This window comes from Balaenoptera borealis, assembly GCF_965194805.1.
Source record: "Balaenoptera borealis genome assembly, chromosome: 8".
In the NCBI taxonomy this organism is placed as follows: domain Eukaryota; kingdom Metazoa; phylum Chordata; class Mammalia; order Artiodactyla; family Balaenopteridae; genus Balaenoptera; species Balaenoptera borealis.
This window is the reverse complement of record NC_138865.1, coordinates 53,508,745-53,533,799: the sequence shown is the minus strand read 5'-3', so window position 1 is coordinate 53,533,799 and position 25,055 is coordinate 53,508,745. Positions and strand designations below refer to the sequence as shown.

The 25,055-nt window shown below is 38.7% G+C and overlaps 1 long non-coding RNA gene and 1 pseudogene across 2 annotated transcripts in view; both read left to right on the top strand.

The window, feature by feature from the left end:
• The window catches only part of LOC309632939, a 361,309-nt gene that overhangs the window by 246,527 nt on the left and 89,727 nt on the right, over window positions 1–25,055 (top strand). The window lies entirely within an intron of this gene.
• LOC309633343 (small ribosomal subunit protein eS7 pseudogene) lies at window positions 19,494–20,150 on the top strand (annotated as a pseudogene). Its single transcript has one exon. The product of its transcript is annotated as a small ribosomal subunit protein eS7 pseudogene (transcript).

The window sequence follows — 25,055 nt, the reverse complement described above, 5'->3', positions numbered from 1 at the left end:
TTATCCTCAAAATTTTAATTTGGAAAACAACTCAAATGTGTTAAATACTGAATCTCTAATGCACTAGAGTGAAGTGGATTTCCATTTACCCAGAGTTAGGTTTCAAGATTGGCAGATATTGCTTATTAGCAAAATTGGCTTGAATATCCTTAAGTCTCCCATTAATTACACATATCCCTGAATAATAATTCTTATCCACACTAAGGCTGGAGAACCACTGACCTAAAGGGAGAAACAAAGAAACAAAAAGACTGGGTTAGCCTGTCAGTTTTCCTTTCACAGCACCATCAAGTCCAGCTGTGACGGGGGCAAGAGTGGAGATCTCTCTAGGGCTTGGCGATAGGATTTATTCCTACCCCTTTCAGTGTGGAGCCCCCATTACCTTAATGCATGTTGTGATTCTTTTGTTGTTGTGACAATTAAGCTAGATAATGTAGTTCCTTCTCATGGCAGGGAGTTGTCCCTAAAGTTGCATGTAAATTTGCTTCTAATTCAGCTGTCTATCGAAGCATTAGCTTGTTGGCTCAGCCCTACTGTTGATTAGCAGGTGAACTCAGGCAAGTCACTTAAGATCTCTACAATTCCATGTATCTGTGGTCTAGATGGCTTCTGAATCCTCTCCAGTGAGAACCGTCCCTCCTGCTACAATTAAAACCTCATCTTTAGGCTGACAGCATCATACTGGGCGTTAAGTGTATGCCGTATTGTAGGTCACTGACAGGGTCACTCAAGTAGGGAGAGATCATCAGCATATGGGACAGCCAACTTCACTCTGTTCTGGAGCCAGAAGCGGCCCCTCACACTCTGAATGGACACTGGCAATCCTGGACCTTGGGGCCCAGTGAGTAGCAGGGTAAAATGGGCAAACACATTATCACTAACTGGAAAAAAATACATCTCAACCCAAACTCCGGGGCAGTGACACTTCATTGTTCATGTTTTTTGGGATGACCTGTAGTATGTACACATTAGCAGACCCCTAATGTGGAGCCCTTTCAAATCAACATTATTTGAATATTTTTTCAACACGTATTTATGGACAGAAACTCTTTTCCTAGTAACAAAAAAGTGTGTTCATAAACAGATTCACATTACTAATTTACTTTCTTTGGCTGAATTAAACTCAATGTACAAAAAAAAAAATTCAACAGAAATATATTAGGAAGCAGATCCAGAGTTTTAAGACAAAGGACTTAAATATATTTTAAGTACAGATGTAGTGAGGTCTTAAAAGCCAAAAATTATTGCTTACATTCTTTGAACTAGAAATGAAGATGCCCCAGAGGCATCTTACAGGGTAAATCATTGAACTGCATTGGCTGTAGAAGCATATAGAGTAGCTGAGACAATAAAGCCTTCTACAGTTGAATTGCAGAATACCTGCTGTATGAAAAGTCAGTAAAAAGAATCCAAGCACTATCATGTCCCAACAATACAGTAACTTGTTGATTTAAAGATTTCACTGGAAACATGAAGACTGGGTTGCCCTCTCTTCTGCAGAATTGTACTTTCACCTCATAAATGGAATAATCTACAAACAGAGAGATTTTGCTTGTATTTGTCTAATTATTAAAGAAGATTGTCTTTTATTTGAATGTCTGATAACAAGCATGAGTGGTGTTGAAATAGTGTTCCACACCTTTTTAAAAATCTGTTGATTAATTCTGGAACAACCACGTTGACCTCATGTTGATGTTGCAAAAATAATGGTGGATAAAACTGCTGGCATCTTGGCACAAATCATGGCAGTGGCACCAAACTGTACCAGTAATTGCTGTATTCTTTACCACCACACACTTAAAGTGAAAACAAATGTTTGTTTCACCTAAGACTATGCCTGATGAAGCAATAAAAAGTATTACTCCTATTAAACTTGACCCTTCAATACACATTTTAAAATTCTGTGACAAAATGGGAAGCACAGACAAAGCACTGCTGCATATTGAGATATGATGATTTACTTCTACAAATGTATTGAAGAAAAGCACTTATGTGCTTGAGTTGCGAGCTGAATTACTTTTTTCATGGAAAGCCATTTTTACTTGAAAGAATGATATAAAAACTATGGCTGTTTCTCGTTGGGTATTTGGCCGATGTTTTCTAGAAAATGAATTAAGTAAACCTATAACTTTAAAGAAAACAGCTGATATTATTCGTTGCCAGTGATGAAAGCTGAACTTTCAAACAAAACGTCGAATTTTGGTAAACTTGTCACTATGAGCTTTATAGCTTCCCGGTGCTTATATATTCTTCTGATGAAGTCAACAGTGATATTTATGAATTTTGTAATTTCTTAGGTTTGTGATGTTTTATTATGTTATTATATATTTTTTGTTTATATTATGATTTGATGTTTTACAAGGAAACACATCTGTGGTTCACTCAGTAAACCAACATTTTCCAAATAACTAACACCCGATGTTACAAAATCATGCCTGGCTGAAAGATCCGTCCAAAGTCCAAAGTGGGCCAATAAACTTTTATGTGACAGAATAAAAAAAATGTTATGGATTAGTTTCAGAGTCCACATTTCATCTAACTTTTAGGAAACTACCACTTGTCAAGTTTTGGTGTAGTGTCGAAGAATTTCCACAATTATCTGAAAAGGCTATTGAAATACTCCCCCCTTTTCCACCTACACAACTGTGTGAGGCTGGGTTTTCTTCATGTACTTCAACCAAACAACATTATTGCAACTAACTGAATGCAGAAAACAGGTAAGAGAATCGAAAATCTGTTAAGCCAGCACAGAGACTTGCAAAAGTATAAAACGATGGCACTCTTTTCACTAAATTTTTTGTGAAAGAAAAATAGCGATAAGATAAAGTTACTTTCATGAAAATATTTATGTTAACATATACTTTCTTTAAGAGATTCATTTAATTTATCTTTTACAAATTTGTTTTAATTTCTAATAATAATATATATAGCCTTCATGAACAGAAGTTTTGGGGGATATTCAATAATATTCAGGAGAATGAAGGAGTCCTAAAGCCAAAATATTTGAAAACTGTGGACTTATTTCATTGTATTTTACTCTGTCTCCCTCACTATACTGAACTCCTGAAGGCTGAACACTATATCCTGTTTGAGTCTGTAACTATCCTTAGTGCCTGGTACTTAGTAGATACTAAGTAAATATTCACTACAGGAATGAATGAATAAATTATTCAACCTCAGTGTCTGAAATTTTCCTGCATTCTGTAATGCTGTCCTTGGTCTCACTGACCAAGTAAAAGTCCAGCAGTCACAATGCCCAGGTTGTGGAGCAAAACGTAAAGGAAAGATCACACATTCTTTCATATGCCCTCTAAGATCCTCCATGACTTCCCCTCTAACCTCACTTCCACCACTCCCTGCCTGATGCTTCATGTTTCAGCAATCAAACTGCTACTAATCATACTCTTTTTTGCTGTTGTCGTTCATCTCTCTCTCTCTCTCTCTTTTTAAATATATATATATTGAGGTATAGCCGATTAACAGTGTTGTGATAGTTTCAGGTGCACAGAAAAGTGACTCAGCCATACATATACATGTATCCATTCTCCCCCAAACACCCCTCCCATCCAGGTTGCCACATAACATTGAGCAGAGTTCCCTGTGCTATATACAGTAGGTCCTTGTTGGTTATCCATCTTAAATATAGCAGTGTGTACATGTCAATCCCAAACTCCCTAACTATCCCTTCCCCCCTGGTAACCATAAGTTCATTCGCTAAGTCTGTGGTCTGTTTCTGTTTTGTAAATGAATTCATTTGTATCATTTCTTTTTAGATTCCGCGTATAAAGGATATCATATGATATGCCTCTTTCTCTGACTTACTTCACTCACTTTGACAATCTCTAGGTCCGTCCATGTTGCTGCAAATGGCATTATTTCATTCTTTTTTATGGCCGAGTAATATTCCATTGTGTATATGTACCACATCTTCTTTATCCATTCATCTGTTGATAGACACTTAGGTTGCTTCCAAGGATTGCCTATTGTGAACAGTGCTGCAATGAACGTTGGGGTGCATGTATCTTTTCAGACCATGTTTTTCTCCAGTTATATGCCCAGGAGTGGGATTGCAGGGTCACATGGTAGCTCTATTTTTAGTTTTTTAAGGAACCTCCATACTGTTCTCCATAGTGGCTGTACCAATTTACATTCCCACCAACAGTGTAGGAGAGTTCCCTTCTCTCCACACCCTCTCCAGCATTTATTATTTGTGGATTTTTTTTGATGACAGCCATTTTGGCTGGTGTGAGGTGATATCTCATTGTAGTTTTGATTTGCATTTCTCTAATAATTAGTGATGTTAAACATCTTTTCATTTGCCTCTTGGCCATCTGTATGTCTTCTTTGGAGAAATGTCTATTTAGGTCTTCTGCCCATTTTTTGATTGGGTCGTTTGTTTCTTTGATATTGAGCTGCATGAGGTGTTTGTATATTTTGGAGATTAATCCTTTGTCAGTTGCTTCATTTGCAAATATTTTCTCCCATTCTGAGGGTTGTCTTTTCATCTTCTTTGTGGTTTCCTTTGCTGTGCAAAAGCTTTTACACACATTCTTATATCCTCAATACCATACATAGAGTCTGACACTTAATGGGTGCTTAATAAGAATCACACTGAACTGAAATACTTCCTTTCCATGATGTTAAAGCTTAGGTATAAGTCATGCAAGCCCCAGTCAACTTCACTTACTTTTATTGAGCACTTACATGTGTCAGCCACTATGGTAGGCATTGGGGATTGCAAATATTTATATCAGAGAGCTTACAGTCCAATGGAAGAGAGAGAGTCTTTAAATGGCAGAATATAATAAGCATGCTATATACATGTGTTTCTATAGAGCCCAGGAGAAGCATATTTCTCCAACAGATATTTAGAACGCCTTCCATGTGGCAAGACACTTGTGCAAGACACTCATGGAAGCATGCGCCCTCAGTGAACTTAAAGTCTTCCCTCAGTGATGGAGACAGGCATTAAACAAATGTCATACAAATGAGGTATGTAATTACAAACGGTGAGCAGGACCGGGAAAGAAAAATCATAAGAAGATACTCTTATCAAGGGTCTAATTTAGACTGGGGAGGGAAAAGGGATCAGAATAGGTGTTTCTGAGAATGTGCCATGAATATGCAGGAGTGTAGGTGTTAACCACCGGAGAAGCAGAATACTGAGGAAAGCATTCCGAGCAGTGGGAAGAGGGGGTCATTTGTCAGGGGTGGAAGGCTTGCCATGAAAGTTGCCAGGCTTCCCAGGCTGGAAAGGTAGAGTGAGGGCTGGAGGAAGGGGAGAAGGACTAACACGGCACAGCACAGACGCTTGAGGAGGCCCAGAGCTAAGTCTGGATACTTCACTTTCCTCTTGTGATACGCAGAGCTGTGGTTCTGGGGGGTCTGTATTCATCTCACAGAAGCCCTCACAAGATAAATGGAGCCTGTTTCCTCAAGTGACTACTGCTAAGAGAAAAGTTTTCTTCAGATGTATGTTTCCATCAGCACTTTCCCCATAGGGCACCTAAAAACTTGATTTATCATAAATGTTTCACCCAGAATACATATACAGTAATACAAATGTGGCATACTTAAATGCACTCCTCAGAGAAATTTGCTGGCAGTGATCACATACCATAAATAAAGGAAAAAATAGCCCAGCTATGGTTGTTTCCAGAACGAGTAGATAGACCCCTACTCAGGCTACTGCCCAGAAGCTGAAACATAACTCAAGAGATTCATGGCAATGTTATGGGAACACCCATCCTGGGCCTGGGACCAACTCTTACTTAAGGGTTGGCCCCTCAAATGGGAGGAATACTAGCAAAGCTCCACGGATTACTTCAGCTGGTTTGCTAGAAATGGGGAGTGAGAAAATGGGGCTGGCCAATCAACAACCTAGGTCCTGTTGAGTAATTAAGGTGTCCTGACTAAGGGCAAACCCCAGCTTAACCATGAACTAGCTCTGTGACCTTGGTTATTTAATCTACCCGTCACTCATATCCTCCTCTGTAAAATGAACTAATACGTGTTACGGGCATTAAATGAGATAATGTAAGTCAGTGCTTAGCAAAGCATTCACTACATGTCAAGTCTCAGCGTGCTGGGCCTCAAGACCAGCTTAACTGCCTGTTTTACCCCCATGAGTAACCACTCATTTGGCATCTGAAGGACACAGTTATTGTAATGAATCAGCCTGTTTTTAGTCTTCATGCAGATAACATTCATTTCATGAAATCCTAGCCAAGCAGCCATACAAGATTTTCCGCCTTCCTTACTGCTGTAACCTCGATACCCTGTAAAAATATTCTAAGAAAGCCCTCTCTATTAAAATATGAAACATGGTTCTAAAAGAGCCCTCTCTTCACAGAATTTGCCAACTGCTTCCTTTATGGCTCTGAACAGACACTGCAGCTTTGAGAAGAGCAGCCCCCTCTCCTGTCACTCACCCACCCCCCCGGTGGGGGGGCACCCGAATCCCCACTCTGAGCGGAGCACTTTCACAAGCCCTCATTTTACAGCCACCGACACCCTGAGCCTGCCACACTCCCCCAAGACTGGGCAAAGCATGAAGTAATCACAGACTTTGATATTTTTCCAACCACAAGCCCCCTCAAGGTCCAATGCATCTGTGAGGGAAAAGTGACTCTCTCTTACCTAACCCACAGTGGAACAAGGATCAAGAGAAACCACATCAAGATTGTGCTTGGTAAGTAGTTAGCAAGACTTTCAAAAGTGTACATTTGGCTTAAGCATGCCTGAAATATGAAATAACTAGAATAACACCCCTCCTTTGACCTTTGCATAGGGCCTTTCAGAGGAATATCTCAGGACCTCAAATGAAAGAAAGTACTTAGAACCTTGAAACACTTTTTAAAACCTGCAGACAGCTTAATGTGAGGGGTCTTGTGAACAGTTCATTGTCAGGAGTTTCTAGCAAGTGTTATTTCTTCCTGAATTCCAAGAACCAAGTGCTCGCAAGTTTCCATTCACACAGGATGAACAAGCCCACCACAGCATTAAAAAGGATGAAATACCTGATGTGATTTTCTTTGAGGGACAGGTTTAACACCCGTACACACACGCCCAGACCCAGTGCCTGGCAAGATGGCAGAGAGGCAGATGGCCTCCCATAGTTAGGGCCACACTAACATCACATACACAGTTTAAAGCAAGTGCTGGCAACTGGAAAAGTAATTTATGACAGTAAACAAATGGCTCTTTAAAAAAAAAATCTGTAGGGTGATAGCAGTGACAAGAGACAAACATTTGGCTAAACAGCATTCAAAGAAGAAAAAATGGACAGGATCATCATGTAGAATGTTCTCGTGCATGTGAAGAGTGTCAAGTGATAGGGCTTATAAGTAATGAGAGGGGAAGAGAAATCTGAAATAAGATTGTCATTGCAGTCAGGCTGCCATTGCCAGACTCTTCTGTTCTACCTCAGTCCAAACAGTCAATGTAAATCCTTCAGTTCTAGAATGTGTCCTGGAACAGGCAAAACTCTAGGTTTTATGACGAGAAACTTGACTTTGGCTTTAAGAAGAAGAAAAAAATCTTTGTATTATGGCCACTAGACATACATCTGATTCTAGGACCTCCCTCAAAAACAGCTGCTGGTGCTCAAGGTAGGAAAATGTACAAAGTTTTAACAAGCATTTGCTATCCTGATTGGTATGGACACTTAACTTTTCAATCTTTAAAAAAAGCCCTCTTATTTTTATGATTGTAAAATAATACATGCTAATTGCACAGCTAAGAAACTCGTAGTGAATATTGAAGCCAGTTACACATGGATGTCAATCTAAACAGTTGTACTAAGTATGGTTGCAAAAGCAAATGTGTCCATAGATTGCTCTTAAAAGATTAGATATAAAATGTAAAAAATAATAATTATAGCAATAATTGAATAAAAATAATTTAGTGCTAACCCCCAAATTATATTTTCAAAAATTGGGAAATAAGAAGCTGGAAGAAAACATGAAAAAATATAAGAATATTAAATTCTTTGTCTAAAATACAGGGTTTTAAAGATTCATGTTTATTGTTGACTTTAAAAATTAAAGAGATGTTGGTCAATGGACAATTTTTTAACTTGAAAAGAAATAGAATTAAACTGGATAATGAACCTTCCAAGCACTGTAGAAAATACAAGTAAGGAAATTATAGTCTACGTGGGGGAAAACAATAAACAGGCCTAGAGAGAATGATTAAAATATGATATTAGAAGTAAAATCACAATAGTTACATCAATAAATGGGTTGAACTCCCTATTAAAATACAAAGAATTTCAAAGTAAATTTTTAAAACTCAATGATAGTTTATTAAAAGTGAAAAGTTTATTAAAGTTTAGTAAAACATAAAGTCAAAAAGATAAAAAGATATTAAATGTATTCCCTTTCCCCTTTCCCCACCAAAAATAGGTGTCACAATACTAGTACAACAAAAAGGAAAATTCACCACAATAATCATGAGACACAAATATAACTTGTGATATATATCAACTTATCATGTTGATAAGTGGTTCAATTCATAATGAAGATATGAGTCAACAAATTTTATGTGCCAAAACTCATTGCATCCAAATGTACAAAAGGAAAATGTTTGCAGTAGGAGAAAGTGACAGCAATAAAATAGAACTGATCAATGAAAAGAACCCTCTCAGTTTTAGATAGCTCTGTAATGCCAAATATACATGGGACATGGAGGAGCTGAAAAATAACAATTGATGTGAGTGATTTACTAAATATGTATCTACAGATATCCATCTCAAACACTGCAGCCTACAGACAACACGTTTTTTGGCGCCCATGAAATATTAACAAAAACCAAAGTGTGTTGTGTACGTGTATAAAATGTACATAAATACATATATTATAAATATTTACAAATAAATGTTTATATAAAAGATAAAAATTTATAGAGAAGATATAAATGCTTTTAAGAAAAACAGAAATTTTATGAATCTCTTATTAAATTGACCATACTGTTAAAAAAAAAAAAAAAAAACCTTCATTTTAAAAGTCAAAATAAATGCCAGCCATTTGAAAGTTTTAAGATGCTCCTTTAAGTAACTCTTTATTAAAAGAAAAAATAAAAACTGGAGTTACAAATGATTTATAAAGTAATTAAATAACTATCATAACCTTTAGGATGAAGCCAAGTTTATATCAGATAAAAATTCAGTCTTAAATGTTTTAAGTATTAAGAAGGACAAAATGTAATAAGCTAAGCATTAAATTTAAGATAGAAAACAAAAAATTTGTAAGAAAAATTGGTAGAAGGTATTGAGGAGGATAACATAAATAATTGACTTAAAAGTCAAAAAAATCAATAAATACATTCAAGCATTAAAAAGACTTTTAAAAGTTAACATAATTTACCAACCACCTCTCCTTAAATCTAAAGAAGAGAAAAAATAGGAAGAAAAAGGTGTGGGTAACCATAGACATGAAGATTTTTAAATTATTAGATCATACTCAACATAATTTTATTCTAATATAATGATGAAGTGGACAATATTTGCAAGAAATAGATATTACCAAAACTGGCTCAGGAACTTAAAAACTTGTATAAACTAATAATCCAACTAAAAAATTAGAAAAAGTTGCGAAACATTATTAATAATATTTTTGAGTGCCTACTGTGTGCTCTGCCTTGGATCAGGTACTTTATTCATTACCCCGATATAACAACCCTATAAAGTAGGTATTATTATATACATTGCTCTGTTTCCATATCACCCTGTATTTCTCTTATCAAAAAAATCATTACATTCTGTTGTTGTCATCTGTCTTCCCTACTAAGCTCTAAACTCCACCAGGCTCAGTGTCCACCATGAGCACCTACTGTATTCCCAGCACCTACATTCACATAAAGCCTGTCACATAAGGGTAACTCAACAAACTATCTAGAGAATGAGAACACTGGGAACTCCCATAATATAGTATAGTTAGCATAGTATATAGTATAGTATGGAAAAATTACAGTACAGCCTCACTTATGTATATGGATATGAAAGTCCTACCCATATGTGTGTATGTGTTTAACTATAATGTAATAGTTACATTCCTAAGAAACCTCATATTATTGAGAACTATGTTAAAAAATTCTTTCAATGAGATGAAGGAGAAGACACAATAACAAAGTTACTTTCCTGCAGGAAGTGGAATAATTTTTAATAGAAAAAAATGTGTAGCTATAGCAAACCTACACTGAGCAAATCTACCCTTTGATTATGGTATGTGCATAAATCAAGCCTTTTCATATATCTTCCAGTACTGTCATTAGCCCAGGTCTTCTTATAGTGTTTACCCATGTTATCACTTTTATCAAACCACTTTTCCTTTTTTCTTGTACTATTTCCATCAGTAGGCTGATGACTTCAGCTATCACCCTTGCAGTGCTAGGCTACTGCTTTTGTCTGTGACCATTTTCTGTCCCTGAGGTAGAGGGTCCGTGACCCATGCTAGTCCCCTGAGGCTGCCTCAGCCACAGTGAACGACCCAAGAAACGAACACTAATCTGAAATAGGTGGGCCTTTAACCCTAGAGAGAAAGCATGCCATTTCCTCACACTTATTCCTGGCCCTAAAGTCTTACTGTTCAGCCGTTACTTCAAGTCTGTGATGTTCCCAATATCCTCCCAATAAATCCTTTTGTTGTGTTGGTAGTAGTTCAAGTTAGCCTGAGTCCATTTCTTTTACTTATAAGGGAGAAAAAACCTTAATTGATAGACCCATTTTTTGATGATAAATCCTAAAACCATTCAAACAAAACAAGAGTTTTTGTTTTTGTTTTTTTCCATTTACCATTGCAGTGTTAGTACCTGATATCAATGGTGCCTTGGGCAGTTAGTCTAATGCAAAATGTCTTTCCTAAATGATGCATCATACTGTATCCGGTTTGCCTCAGGAGAGTGTGTGCTGTGACAGAAACACAGGCAATAGAAGAACAGGATTAAGCTTGATTTTGTTTTCGTTCTGTCTCCTCTCCCAACAAGGAAATAGAACAGCCTTAGTCTTCCTTGGAAAACGAATTTCTTCTAAGGCAAGCGGTAGGGGCCTGGTGTCTAGGAATAAGCATATTTAAGACATTTGAGTTATACAAATCTTGGCCTCTACAGGTAATAAAGCTCTACTGTGTTTATCAGAGAAAGGAGAATTACCAAGTGTTTCTGTTAAAGTGTTAAAAAAGAAACATTTCTTTTTGATATTATGGCATACACAGACCATGATAATATTTGAATTGCATATTGGGGTAAACAAAGAGGTTGGTCACCCTCTTTGAGGTTGGTTTTGGGGTTCCCAAAAGACAATCCAGGTAACAACCCTTGGTTCTGACCCTCTTTCATTGTCTCCCCTGGGGCAGTGATTCCATCTATGCCTCATCTGTAGTAGGTTCAATGAACAGGTACCCTTTCTTCTGCAGCAACACCATCAAACAGAAAGCTGGCTCAATTCTTGAACAAAGGCTTCTCACTGGATGCTTGTAAATATTACATATTCCATTTGTAATAATGCTTCTGAGCAAGTATATAAAGATCTTGGCCTCAACTGAGAATAATTGTTTTTCTTTTTTTTTTATAAGGTATTTTAATGGTTCTACAACTTTTTTTTTTTTTAATTTATTTTTATTTTTGGCTGTGTTGGGTCTTAGTTTCTGTGCGAGGGCTTCCTCTAGTTGCGGCAAGCGGGGGCCACTCTTCATCGCGGTGCGCGGGCCTCTCACTATCGTGGCCTCTCTTGTTGCGGAGCACAGGCTCCAGACGCGCAGGCTCAGTAGTTGTGGCACACGGGCCTAGTTGCTCTGCGGTATGTGGGATCTTCCCAGACCAGGGCTCGAACCCGTGTTCCCTGCATTGGCAGGCAGATTCTCAACCACTGCGCCACCAGGGAAGCCCAGAATAATTGTTAATAGTCATGATTGGCTGTTTTCAAGGAAGAGAGGGAGGCGAAATAATTAAATGTGTTTTGAGCCCATTAGGCCTCAGGCACATGAAGGAATTCAGAGCAGGTTATCTTGAAAGACTCTTAAAAGCTGGCTAAAACTAAAAGAAATCTGTACGTATGCTTACCAGAAGAACAAAAATTTTCATGATAGAACCAAACTGAAACAACCCAATGTTCATCAACAACAGAATGAATAAATATATTCATACAATGGAATACTATACAACAATGAGAAGAGGAAAATGTATTACCATGCAACAACATACCTGCAACTCACAAACATAATGTTGAGCAAAAGAAGCCAGATGTAAAAATTACCAACTATATATAAAGTTCAAGATCAGGCAAAACTGATCTATGCTCTTAGTGGGTGAGTAGTGATCAGAAGAAGGTTATCGTAGCAGGTGGGGAGAAGGCACTTCTAGAGTTCTGGTGATGTTCAACAGCTTAATTAATCTAGGTGCTGGTTAAACAGGTGTGTTCAGTTTATATAATTCATCAAGCTGTAAATCTATGATTTGTGCTCCTCTCTGTATGTGTGCAATATTTGATATAAAATTTTTAATTGATAATATTTAGAAAGAAGAACAAGCAGAGGGTGGGAGTGTCTTCTAGGCCTATGGGTCCTAACCTTTTTTAATTTATGGCACACAGAGACCATGATAATATTTGAATGCAGATTGGAGTAAAAAGAGAGATTGGTTAAAAACTGAAGAACTGGCCCAGGGGCTCCAGCTGCCCTGGAGACTGAGAGGATCAATTTTTCAGAACCTTCCCTTGTCTTCATTAGCAGGGAATCTATGACTTTCCCTTCTAGCCAGAGGGATCTGAGTGCACAGCCAGGAAGGACTGGAAGAGCGCGGTGTCAGACACGTAGACCCTAAGAATTGCATCCTCCCTTTGTACCCATTGACCTCTCTAGCCGTGGCTTCCAAATTCAATTAGCCAGGTTTGACCATTGCACAAGCGTTAGAGACCCCATTTGTCTTAACAGTGCTACCCAGGTCTCTCACCCTGCTACTGCTTTCCAGATTTCTTTCTCCAGGAGAGTATCTGTTTCAAATTATTGTTCCCCAGATGTTTTGGGTTCTCTTTCTCCAATCTGAATCATATCTGGCTATTTCCTGCCTGTATTCCTGATCTCAGTCTGCTTTTGTATTGCTTTTCTATCTTCACTGGAACTTTCAACACCTCCCATTTTGCATCCTTTATGCATTTTGTTAAATCAATTATATCCATTTTTCAACGATCTCAAAGAAAACAGTTAGCTTGCAATCAGAAGCCCCAGATTTATTTCCTAAGATGATGCTATGTGGCTTTAAGCAAGCAATTTGCCTTCTCTGGGTATGATCTATGGATTGAGGAAACCATTTTCTTGGCTCTCTATCAGAGAAGTATCTGTGGGAAGGAGATTCCCATAATGGTGAGCCTTGAGCTTTCAAAAGATATTCAGGGGAAAATCAATTTTAAACAAGGAAGTCACTGCAGGCTCCCATCATTAGAACCTAAATCTCCAAATCCGTCCACTCAGATGCTTCTGTTGGTTGTCACATCAAAAGCTCCATGAATTCTGCCTCTCACATTTGTCCACTCAGTCATTGGTATCTCCCACTTGACTCCTGGTAATGGAACCCTTCCCATGTCACTGATCTAAAATTAGACTTCGATATTCTGCTCTACACCCCCCTGGATTTCTAATTCCCCATCCAGCTGTTCTGACCCCATTAAAGAAGTTGCTTTACCACCACAACACACACACACGCGCACACACACACACACACACACACACACACACACGCACACTCACACACACTCAAGCTTGTGCTGGGAGCATTGAAAACCACTCCAGAAGAATGTCCTCAAACCAGGGATTTTTAGACTTAGATTTTATGGATCAGTAGAAAAGCAATGTTAACAGGGGTAGTTGTCACTAGATTATTCCCTGGAGTTCTGACATCCTATAAAGCTCTAGTTCTCATGTTGGATACGGTAAAATAACTGAGTCAAGTTCATAGAGGATTGGCTCAAGGAAAGGGGGCCATGTCTTTTAATGTTCAGTTGTATTCGTTTTCTATGCTTTATAACAAATTACCATAAATTTATCAGTTTAAATCAACACACACATGTATTATTTCACAGTTTCTGTAGGTGAGAAATCCAGGCACAGCTTAACTGTGTTCTCCACCTCAGGGTCTCATCAGGCTGTAATCCAGGTGTCAGCCAGAGCTAGGGTCTAATCAGAGGCTCAACTGGGGAAAGAGCTGCTTCTAAGCTCTCAGGTTGTTGGCAGAATTGATCTATTTGCAGTTGTAGGGCCGAGGTCCCTATCTTGCTGGCTGTTGGGTAAGGGTTGTTCTCAACTCTGAGAAGCTGCTCAGAGTTCCTTGTCATGTGACTCTTTTATGGGCCCTATTATAATATGGTAACTTACTTCTTAAAAGCCAACAATGGAGATACTTTTCTTTTTTCCCCCAGTTGTATTTTATTTTATTAATATATTGGCATATAATATTGTATAAATTTAAGGTGTACAACATGTTGATTCAATATACTTCTATATTGCAAGATGATTACCACCATCGCATTAGCTAACACCTCTATCTCATCACATAATTATCATCTCTTTTTTGTGGTGAGAACACTTAAGATATACTCTCTTAACAACTTTCAACTATATAATATAGTATTATTAGCTGTAATCATCATACTGTACAATAGGTCCCAGAACTTGTTAATCTTACAACTGTAAAGAGAGATATTTTCTTTGCCAAAATAAAAATGTATCATCCTAAGGACCTATTAGGCTTCCTCCATTCTGCATTGAAAAGCTAGATTACTGACCATATGGCCCCTTTTGCCTGAAAACTAGGAAACTCTGAGCCAAATCTGTAGCTCAATCACAGCAGCAGTGTTGGTTTGACCTACACATCTCCTTTCACATTCCAGGGAACCTCTTTACAAAGAAACTGGCATTATCAAAAAATAGACCTCTGGCATCCTCCAGGCCATGGTCTGCTGTTGGCTTTTTCAACATCTAATCTTTGAGTTATTGGTTAATGTTCAGTTAACAGTCCCTCCTTGATGCCCTAGAAACCTCAGCCATGCTTCTATCACTTTGACTTCCTGCCACTATGGATATGCTATGTCTTCTGACTGGTTTACCCTGGTTTGAAAAGCAGTGCTAGGATCTTTTTTTTTTTTTTAATTTATTTATTTATTTATTTATTTATTTTTGGCTGCATTGGGTCTTCGTTGCTGTGCGCGGGCTTTCTCTAGTTGTGGCAAGCGGGGACTACTCTTCGTTGCAGTGCATGGGCTTCTCACTGTGGTGGCTTCTCTTGTTGTGCAGTACGGGCTCTAGGCGCGTGGGCTTCAGTAGCTGTGGCACGCGTGCTCAGTAGTTGTGGCTCACGGGCTCTAGAGCGCAGGCTCAGTAGTTGTGGCACACAGGCCCAGTTGCTCCGCGGCATGTGGGATCTTTCCGGACCAGGGATCGAACCCATGTCCCCTGCATTGGCAGGCGGATTCTTAACCACTGCGCCACTGGGGAAGCCCTGGGATCTATTTTTTATATTTACTTCATTAAGCAGTTGCTACATCTTTTGTTACAGGCAACTTTACATTCCTTTTGCAAAATATATAAAGTTTCAAAAAATAAAACCCAATATTTTAATTCTAGAACTTCAGTATGATGCAAGGTAAAAACCTAGAAAAATATTTTGTAGATTTCTAAATATATCTCTCCTATCAATCATTGCCTTCTCAATTAAAAGATATTTCAATATTAATAAGACATTGAAATAAAGCAAGGGACTCAACTTGTCAATCTAGAATTCTCACTTTTTTGAGAATTAGCCCCAAGTCAGTCCCTTCTTTACTCCTCATGGGGAGATAGAGTCATCACCAAGCCCTTTAGCTGCTCGTAGCCCCTAAATGGCACATGGTGAGAAATGGGTCCCTCCAGAACAGGATAGCAAAAGGAAAGGGTGGAGAGATACAGAGGACCCTACATCTTGTTAGGCAAATGTAGGGTGAATGAGTGACAACAACCCTTAACCATTTACAGTTTTAATGGAGCCAAGGTGACCCAGAATCATTTGGAACTCAAAGAAAATGATTTTGTGTATGAGGGGATCCCAGTGATGAAGTGTTGATGGCTTGATTCACATTAACAAAATGAGCAAGTTAGGGAACTGAGAAAGGAAAAGTGTTAGTGAAAGATATTACCTCTGTTATTGTATATGTGTGGGTGAGGGAGATAGAGATCTCTATTTTTGAGTTACTCAATGGGGTTGAGTAGGCCCTGGGACATTCCCATTAGTGGATAATTTCACAGAGACATCGTTCACTTGTATGGGAAGAGAAGACTGCGTATACTTGCTGGTGAAGGGAACCGAGGGACAGCCTCCTATGAGCAGGTGGATGCCCGGTGTGGAGTGGGTTTCCATGTAGATGTGGGAAGCACACTGGGAGCCTGAAGCGAGGAGGTCTATTACCTCTGCCAGTGTTGGGGCAGGACACTGAAGTTAAGAGAAAAAAAGTGAGGCTTTTTGAATAAGTCACCTAGGGCTGGAAGAAACATTGTTTTGTTTTCCTAGAGCCTCTTTGGCATGCTTCCTTGAAGCTAGGCCAGTCTTGGAGATTTTAATAAATTTTCCTGAATTGGATGGACTTGGGCATTCTAGCCAACACATTGTCTGTGCCAAGCTTCCCCTAAGTGGCAAGTAGTGCTTATGTTAAGCAATTCTTAATAGTGCCTTCATTGGTAGATTACTAAACATTAGGTAAATCAACAGTAGCTCTTCATCAAGAAGATCAGTGACCCTTGGCACAGGATAATTGCCAAGAACACTTGTATTTCTTGTTCCTGCATCTGTGTGGTCTTTGGATGTTGGCACACTTGGCAGGGCATGTGATGGAATATTGAGTGTACAAGATTTAAAAGTTAGTAGACTTGCTCCTGGATCCAGCTATGCCACGACTAGCTATGTGATGTTTGGCAACTAACAACTTCATAATTTCCTCAATCCCAACTGTAAAATGGGAGTTAATATAACAGTGATTAAAAGCGATTTATACATCCAGCACTATACTAGATCCTGGTGGGGCCGGGAGGGTAGGAAAGCATGCTTAAAGAATTATGGCTCACTTCCTGGCTTCAAATAATCTGTATTCCCTACCTTACAGGGTTGAAAATACTAAATGGGGTGGTGTATATGCTTTGAAAAAGTGTAACGTGCTACATAAACACAATTTATTATTGCATTTACTGAAGAAAACCTGCTGGTTCCTATAGTTTAAAATAATTTATTTTCCTGACAACATGATGCTTCCATGTATTTCTCAGTAATTCCCCATCCCAAGAAAATGCCTGGCTCTTTAGGTCAGTGACAACATCCTATAACATCATCACTGGGAGAAATGAAGGTCATTGCTTCCTTCTTTGTCATTCCTTCTTCTTATTCCAACACTGACCACCCTCTGCCCTCCCTTACAAGGGCTTGGTGGAAAAGTAATCCCTTTGTTTCACCACCACCTTTGATGCACCCCCATGCTGACTCCAAACAGCTCATGTTCACTAAAATTGAGCTTTCCTTTTATTCTCACATATTCAATCAGAGCTCCAGATGGGTAAGCAGGAGATCCCAGATGGCCTGACCACTTCCTGGATCATAAAGCTTCTCAGTATATAAAATAGAAATCTCTTTGATGATCCATGTATTTGTCAGGATTTGTTACACAACACATGTCCCAGGCAAGTCTCCTGTGATTTCCAGCACCTCTATCATAAGCCCAGAAAGACAGTTGGTTAATTTGTTTGTTTATTTAGCTTTCGCTTGGGCAGTTGGTTACAAAGTTTCCTATTTCTTTTTCTTCTGCCTGCTGCATCATCTCCTAACTTAGAATGCAGTCACGATGCCTTTCCTTTAAAAAGTACATGAATGCTAAGATCCAGGATAGACTGCTGATTCTCTGAAATAATGTCATGTTCTTAATTATTTGAGATATATTTCTCATCATTTATTTGAATTTCTTGGCTCTCATTTACCTAAGTGGAAAACACCTATGTATTTATTGGGGACTTCCCTTGTGGCACAGTGGTTAAGAATCCGCCTGCCAATGCAGGGGACACGGGTTCAATCCCTGGTCCGGGAGGATCCCACATGCCGTGGAGCAACTAAGCCTGTGTGCCACAACTACTGAGCCTACGTGCTGCAACTACTGAGCCTGCATGCTGCAACAACTGAAGTCCTTGTTCCTAGAGCCCATGCTCTGCAACAAGAGAAGCCACCGCAATGAGAAGCCCATGCACCGCAACGAAGAGTAGCCCCCGCTTGCCACAACTAGAGAAAGCCTGTGTGCAGCAACAAAGACCCAACGCAGCCAAAAATAAATAATAATAATAAATTTTTTAAAAATATATGTATTTATTAAACAAATATGTAATGAAATCTTACTCTGTGTGACACTGTTCTAGGTGCTGAGTACACAGGGTTAACAAAACAAATCAAAATCCTTATCCTTCTAAGCATCCTTATTCTTATCTCACCAGAACTTATATATTAGTGAGAAAGAGAAACAGTGAAAAGAATAAGGTTAAGAATGAGAAGGGAGGAGGAGAAGAAGAAGAAAAAAAGAAGAAGGGACCATGTATGTGTGTGTGTGTGTATATATATATATATTTTTTTTTTAAATTGTGTAAGTTCCATGGAGAAAAATGAAAAATGGAGAAGACAAGGAGGACGGTAGGGGTGGAGATGCAATTTAAAATTTTAAGTGCTAAGAATAGACTATGGGGAACAAGGGTGAAGCAGAAAGATAATGGTGGCTTAGCATAGGGTAGTGATAGTGAGAGAGGTGAGAACTGGTCACTTTCTGGGTTTATTTTTAAATTAGAGCCAATAGGATTGTTAATAGATTGAATTTAAGAGAAAGAAAAGAAAGTTAACACAAGAGAAGCTAACTTGGGGAAGAAGGTGAAGGTTTCGTTTTGGATGATGAGGGTAGTGGAGGTGTTAAAGGTTTGAAGAAAGAGGAGAAGTTATGAAATAGTAATTTAGGAAGAAACAGAATGAAGGAGAAAGAAAGATCTAAAACCATAATAAATAGTAGTTTTCTAAAATTGAAAAAAGACATAAGTCCTCAGACTGGAAGTGCAAAGTCTTGAACTGAATATACAAAAATAAATCCGAATGTCAACATTAAAATGAACCTGCAGAACATCAAAGAAAATAAGACTTTTAAAGCTCTCAGATAGCAGACTTTTCCTCAGCTGCAATCAATGCCAAAAAATAACAATAATATCTTCAGGGCTGACAGGAAATAACTGTCAATCTACACTCTTATGCCCGAACAACCTTTCAACTGTAGAGACAAAAAAGTCATTTCACCACACAAAAACTTGGAGTATTTACCAACTACTGATCCTCACAAAGGGAACTATTAAATGATTTATCTCAAGAAGAAAAAATGAACCTGGAAGGAAGAAATGAAACAGCACACACACACACAAATAAAAATAACTATTTTGAATTTTTAAAAGTACAATAAAAGCTCTAAACACAGTAAAAAGATGGAGTGGGGGGCCGCGTCGTCAAGGTCCCGGCCGTGTTCAGTTCCAGCGTGAAGATCGTGAAGCCCAATGGCGAGGAGCCGGACGAGTTCGAGTCTGGCATCTCCCAGGCCCTCCCGGAGCTGGAGATGAACTCGGACCTCAAGGCCCAGCTGCGGGAGCTGAACATCACGGCCTCCAAGGAAACTGAAGTTGGTGGTTGTCCGAAAGCTATCATAATCTTTGTTCCCGTTCCTCATCTGAAATCCTTCCAGAAAATCCAGGTCTGGCTAGTGCGTGAGTTGGAGAAGTTCAGCGAGAAGCACGTTGTCTTTATCGTTCAGAGAATTGTGCCTGAGCCAACTCGAAAAAGCCGTACAAAAAATAAGCCAAAACGTCCCAGGAGCCGCACTCTGACAGCCATGCATGACGCCATCCTGGAAGACTTGGTTTTCCCAAGTGAGATCGTGGGCAAGAGAATCCGCGTGAAGCTGGATGGCAGCCGACTCATAAAGGTTCGTTTGGATAAAGCACAGCAGAACAATGTGGAACACAAGGTTGAAACGTTTTCTGGTGTCTATAACAAGCTCACGGGCAAGGATGTTAATTTTGAGTTCCCAGAGTTTCAGCTGTAAACAAAAATGACTAAATAAAATATTATTCACACACACACAAAAAAAAGATGGAGTGGGGGCGTTGTTCCTTGGTAGTAAAAGCGGAAAGTAATGTTTGCCAGAAAGATAGAAATATTACATAGCTAAATGTTGGCAGAAAAATGTATGGTTAAATATTTTGGTAAACATTTAAGAGTAATAACTAAACTGGTAGGAAAACAATCTAGTTTATAAAACAGCATGAGGGAGGAAAAAATGTAGTTATCTTATTAGTCCACTAGATGAAAGGAAGTAAAAGAAAATAAGCAAGAATAAAAAAAGGCAATAAGAAAACCTAAAATAAAAAGGTAGAAGTAAACCCAAATATGTCAGAAAACTCAATCAATGTAAGTATTTGACCTTGCCTAATAAAAAATTAAGCTTGGCTTTGTGAGTCTTTTGCAGGCAATTTAAAAGTAGATTGTGTTTTTATAGCACATCTGGTAATCTCTACTTCAGAGAATAAAAGAAGTAATATTTCCAACTCATTTTGTAAGGTTAGTCTAACACTAATATTAAAGCCAGACAAGGATTGTAAAAGAAAAGAATATATTTGCAAAGAGATACAAAGTCCTAAATAAAACATCAGCAAATCATTTGTCAGTGTATAAAACCCGAAGAGTTTATAAGAAAATCTATGTCATACACTTTAAATACAGATTAAAGGAGATAAGTATATACTTATCTTAATAGATGCAGAAAAGTCATTTTATAAAATGTAATATTCATCAAGATTTTTAAAAATCTCTGGAAACCAGGATTATAAGGGAACTTCCTTAACACCATATACCTATAGCAAGCACTATCTTAATAAAACATTTCGCCTACTATGACTGCTTCACTTCAATATTGTGATAAAAGTCCTAACTGATCAAATAAGAAAAGAAAGGAAATGAGAAGCATAAAACTTGGGAAGGAACCTGAAACCTCTTCTTATTTGTAGATGATGTGATTGCCTAAAGAAAATAAGAGTCTATACAAAGTTAGAATCAATAAGAGAGCTCAGGAAGAGTTTATACAAACATCAGTTATGTCCCTATGGGCTAGCAATAACAACATAGAAAATGTAATAGAAAAAAATATACCCCTCAAAATATCGATAAATTGTGGGTTTTTTTAATCTAGGGATAAATCTAAGAAAAGATACTCTAGAATTTTATGGGGAAGACTTAAAAATAGCATTGAAGGATCTGAATAAATGTTGTGATATACCATGTTCATTGATGGAAAGATTCAATAACATAAAGTCTTCTCAAATTAATATATCAATTCGATTCCAATAAAAATCCAACAGAAATTTCTATGAAACTTAAAAAGCTGATCCTAACATTTATATGGAAGAAAAAACGGACAAAAAACACCCAGAAAAATTTGAAGAACAAAATGCGTAGTTTGGCCCTATCAAGTATCATGAGTTATCATAATGCTATAGCAAGTAAGAGATCATGATCTTGGTGCAGGTGAAAAATAGATCTATGGGATCAGATAGCAAGACTTATAAACAGACTTATGTATATGGGGAAAATGGACACATTACAAATTAGTGGGAATAAGATGGATTATTCAATAAATGGTGTTGTAATAATTGGCTATCTATGTAGAAAATAAAACAAAATTACATCCCTAATCTACATCCTAAAAAAAAATTCATGGATGAATAAAGATCTAAGTGTGAAAAATAAAAGTTTAAATTATTTAGAAGAAAATAAAGTAGAATATCTTTATATCTCCAAGCTAGAGAAAAATTTCATAATAATTGTACCCCCAAAAAAGCATAAACCCTGAAGGAAAATACAGATAAATTTGACTTTATAAAAACTTAAAACTTCTGCACATCAAGAGAGACACAAAGTAAAAAGTCAAGTCAAACACAGGGAGAAGGTATTTGCAACACATTAACCAAAAACAAACAAAAAACAAAACACAAAAAACTTATATATATATATATATATATTCCCAAAATACATAAAGAACTCCTATTACCAAACCAAACTAGAATCCACTCACCTGCGCAGTAAAGCCAATCTACTGACACCAGGTTGTGGTGAAGGAGAGTGCAGGTTTATTGCAAGGCCAGCAAGGAGTATGGCTAATGCTCAAAAGGCCTGAACTCCCGGATGGCTTTCAGGGAAAGGTTTTTAGAGACAGAGTGAGGGGAGAGGGTTGCAGTGTGCGTGATCAGCTTGTGCACATTATTCTGCTTGCTGGATGGTGGAGTCAACATCATCAACCTGGTTCCACCTGGTCTGGGGTCTACGTGGTTGTGGGCAGCATGCAGTTAACTTCTTCCACCTGGTGGGGGGTTCAGTATCTGCAAAATAGCTCAAGGATATGGCTCAGAATATTATCTCTAACCCTTGAGGAGGAACTAAATGTCCTTGACTTTGTTTAATGCTAAACTACTATTATTTTGTCTTGCTTAACTGTTTTCCTTTGTTTTCCGTATTTTCTCACTGCTCTGATTAAATCTGTTCTTTGGAACTCAGGGAGGACCTAGGAAGCTAATGTTTTTCTGCAAACAAGAGGCAGGGGGAGGACATGGGGGCGGGGGTATGTTTGTCTCGGGAAGCCCTCACAGGGCCCTGCTCAGTTACACTCCTAGAAATCACCAACAAAAACAAAAGGCAATGAATATGAATGGTCAAGTTACAAAAGGGAAAACTTATTGATTCACAAACACAAGGAGTTGCTCAATTTGAGTAGTAATCAGAGAAATTCAATTTACAACAATAATGATATATCCATTTCACAACCATAAATTTTGTAAAAAAATTAAAGTCTGAAAACAATGACAAGTACCACCATACACAGATGTGATAAAACCAGAACTCTCAGACTACTGGCAGAAAAATAAATCAATTAAACTGCTTTGTAGAGCCAGGTGGTAGTATCTTCTAACGTAGATGTTCATACGCCCACAATTCCCCTTCTAGGCATATCCCAGGACAGTGTTTTTAAAACTTGAGGTTGTGACCCATTAACAGATAATGAAATCAATTTTAGTGCGCAGTGAACAGAAGGAAGGGGGAGGGGGAAGAGATGAGAGGGAAGGGACAGCACATTTAGATCTTTACTCATCCATGAATCTGTGTGTGTGTGTGTGTGTGTGTGTGTGTGTGTGTGTGTAGATGAGGGATATAATTTTGCTTTATTTTCTACATAAATAGCCAATTATTCCAGCACCATTTATTGAATAATCTATCTTATCCCCACTAACTCGCTAAATTAATGAAATCAATATAGTGGGCAATGAACAGAAGGAAGGGGAGTGGGGAGGGGAGGGAGAAAAACATCAGCACGTATCACAGGTTGGAAGGTGCAGTCAGTGCTAGCGGTGCCCTGCCCAGATCGCCTTTACTGGGCGAGCGCACTCACCCCCACCTGCTCTATTAGCTGCTAACAGCTCACAGCTGCACTCTTTCTCGAAGAGGAGCCTCTTTAACTGGAAATGCCTGGGCGGTTGCACGGTCCCCGCCCCACCCCCATCCCCTTGACACCGCCCCCCCACCACCACCGTGGCCCGCAGCCAATGGCTGATAAATGAGGGGTATAAAGGCCAGACCCGCCCCTGCCTCAGTGAGGCAACTGTGCGGTGCTGTTCGCTGCCAGATCGGGGTTTCTTGCGGGGTCACGCTGAAGCCAATCTTCAGCAGAAGCCACGTCTTTCCTGAGCTTCTTCCTTTCCTCACTTTCTCCTACTAGAAATTCTGTCTCAAGCTCTGCTGTTAGGGAACCTGCCCTAAGACGGAGGGGTAAATACTTTGAAGGGTGTGTGTAGGGTGAGGTAGATTATAATATAAAATAGGGTTTTAAAAGTTTGTGGGCTGGGCTTCCCTGGTGGCGTAGTGGTTGAGAATCTGCCTGCCAATTCAGGGGACACGGGTTCGAGCCCTGGTCCGGGAAGATCCCACATGCCGCGGAGCACCTAAGCTCATGAGCCACAACTACTGAGCCTGCGCTTTACACGGATAAAACGTTCATAGGAATAACCCACGCTCATACTCACCGTGGGCAAAGAAGGAGGGAATGAAAAGAGTGGTAGGCAGGAATTTTCACTTACATCTGAAATATTTTCTTTACAAAGGCTGAGGAAACTTGGGAAATTTTAGCCTTTATACGAAATGGGGGGGGGTACACTGGGTGTTTCTCATCTTTTCTATACTTATCCGTTTATTTGAAATATTTCATGAAAAAGAGGCCCTAAAACCTCACTCAAACCCACCCCACTCACCTGCCCTGATACACCCCCATGGATACCTATGTATGAGGAAGCAATGTGTTTCCCCCCTTTGATAACAAATCATGTAAGTTAGGTTTCTCTTGTTCTTTATTCTAAGGACACTCATAGGAGAAGTAGGTTATCTGGAGGCTCAGTAATAATAGTAATAAACTCTTGGTCTTTACGGTCAGCTTGTGCTCTCAATTGCCATGGTGCTGAGGTTATTGTTTAATTGTAGTTCTTGTTTACTCTCCCAAGTCCCTCATAAAGTGAGAAAAATAATATGTACATACATGGGAAGGAGAAATGGAAGGAAGAAAGAACAAAAGGAAAGTGAGAGAAGAAAAAGAGAAACTGGGGATCCCACAGTTTTATCTGTGAAAACGCCATAGTTTAACATGGGGATGGCTCTTCCCTTGCAGTTACTAAGGATGAATCAGAACCACTTGGGAGAAAGCCCCTGCGGTCAATTATATTTTCACTGCAGGTGGTTTCCTTTTCTTCGATTTGCTTTTTGAATGCGTAAGGAAATTAAGGAAAAGCTGACTTTCCCTTCATTGCCAATTGTAGCTTCACATGCCGTAGTTCCACAGGCTTCCCATTTTTCTGTTAAAAGCTCCCAATATTGCATTTTTTCTTCCAACTCATTTTGGAGTCAGGTGAAGCATATGGGAAATTTGCAGGAGATTGAGTCCATCA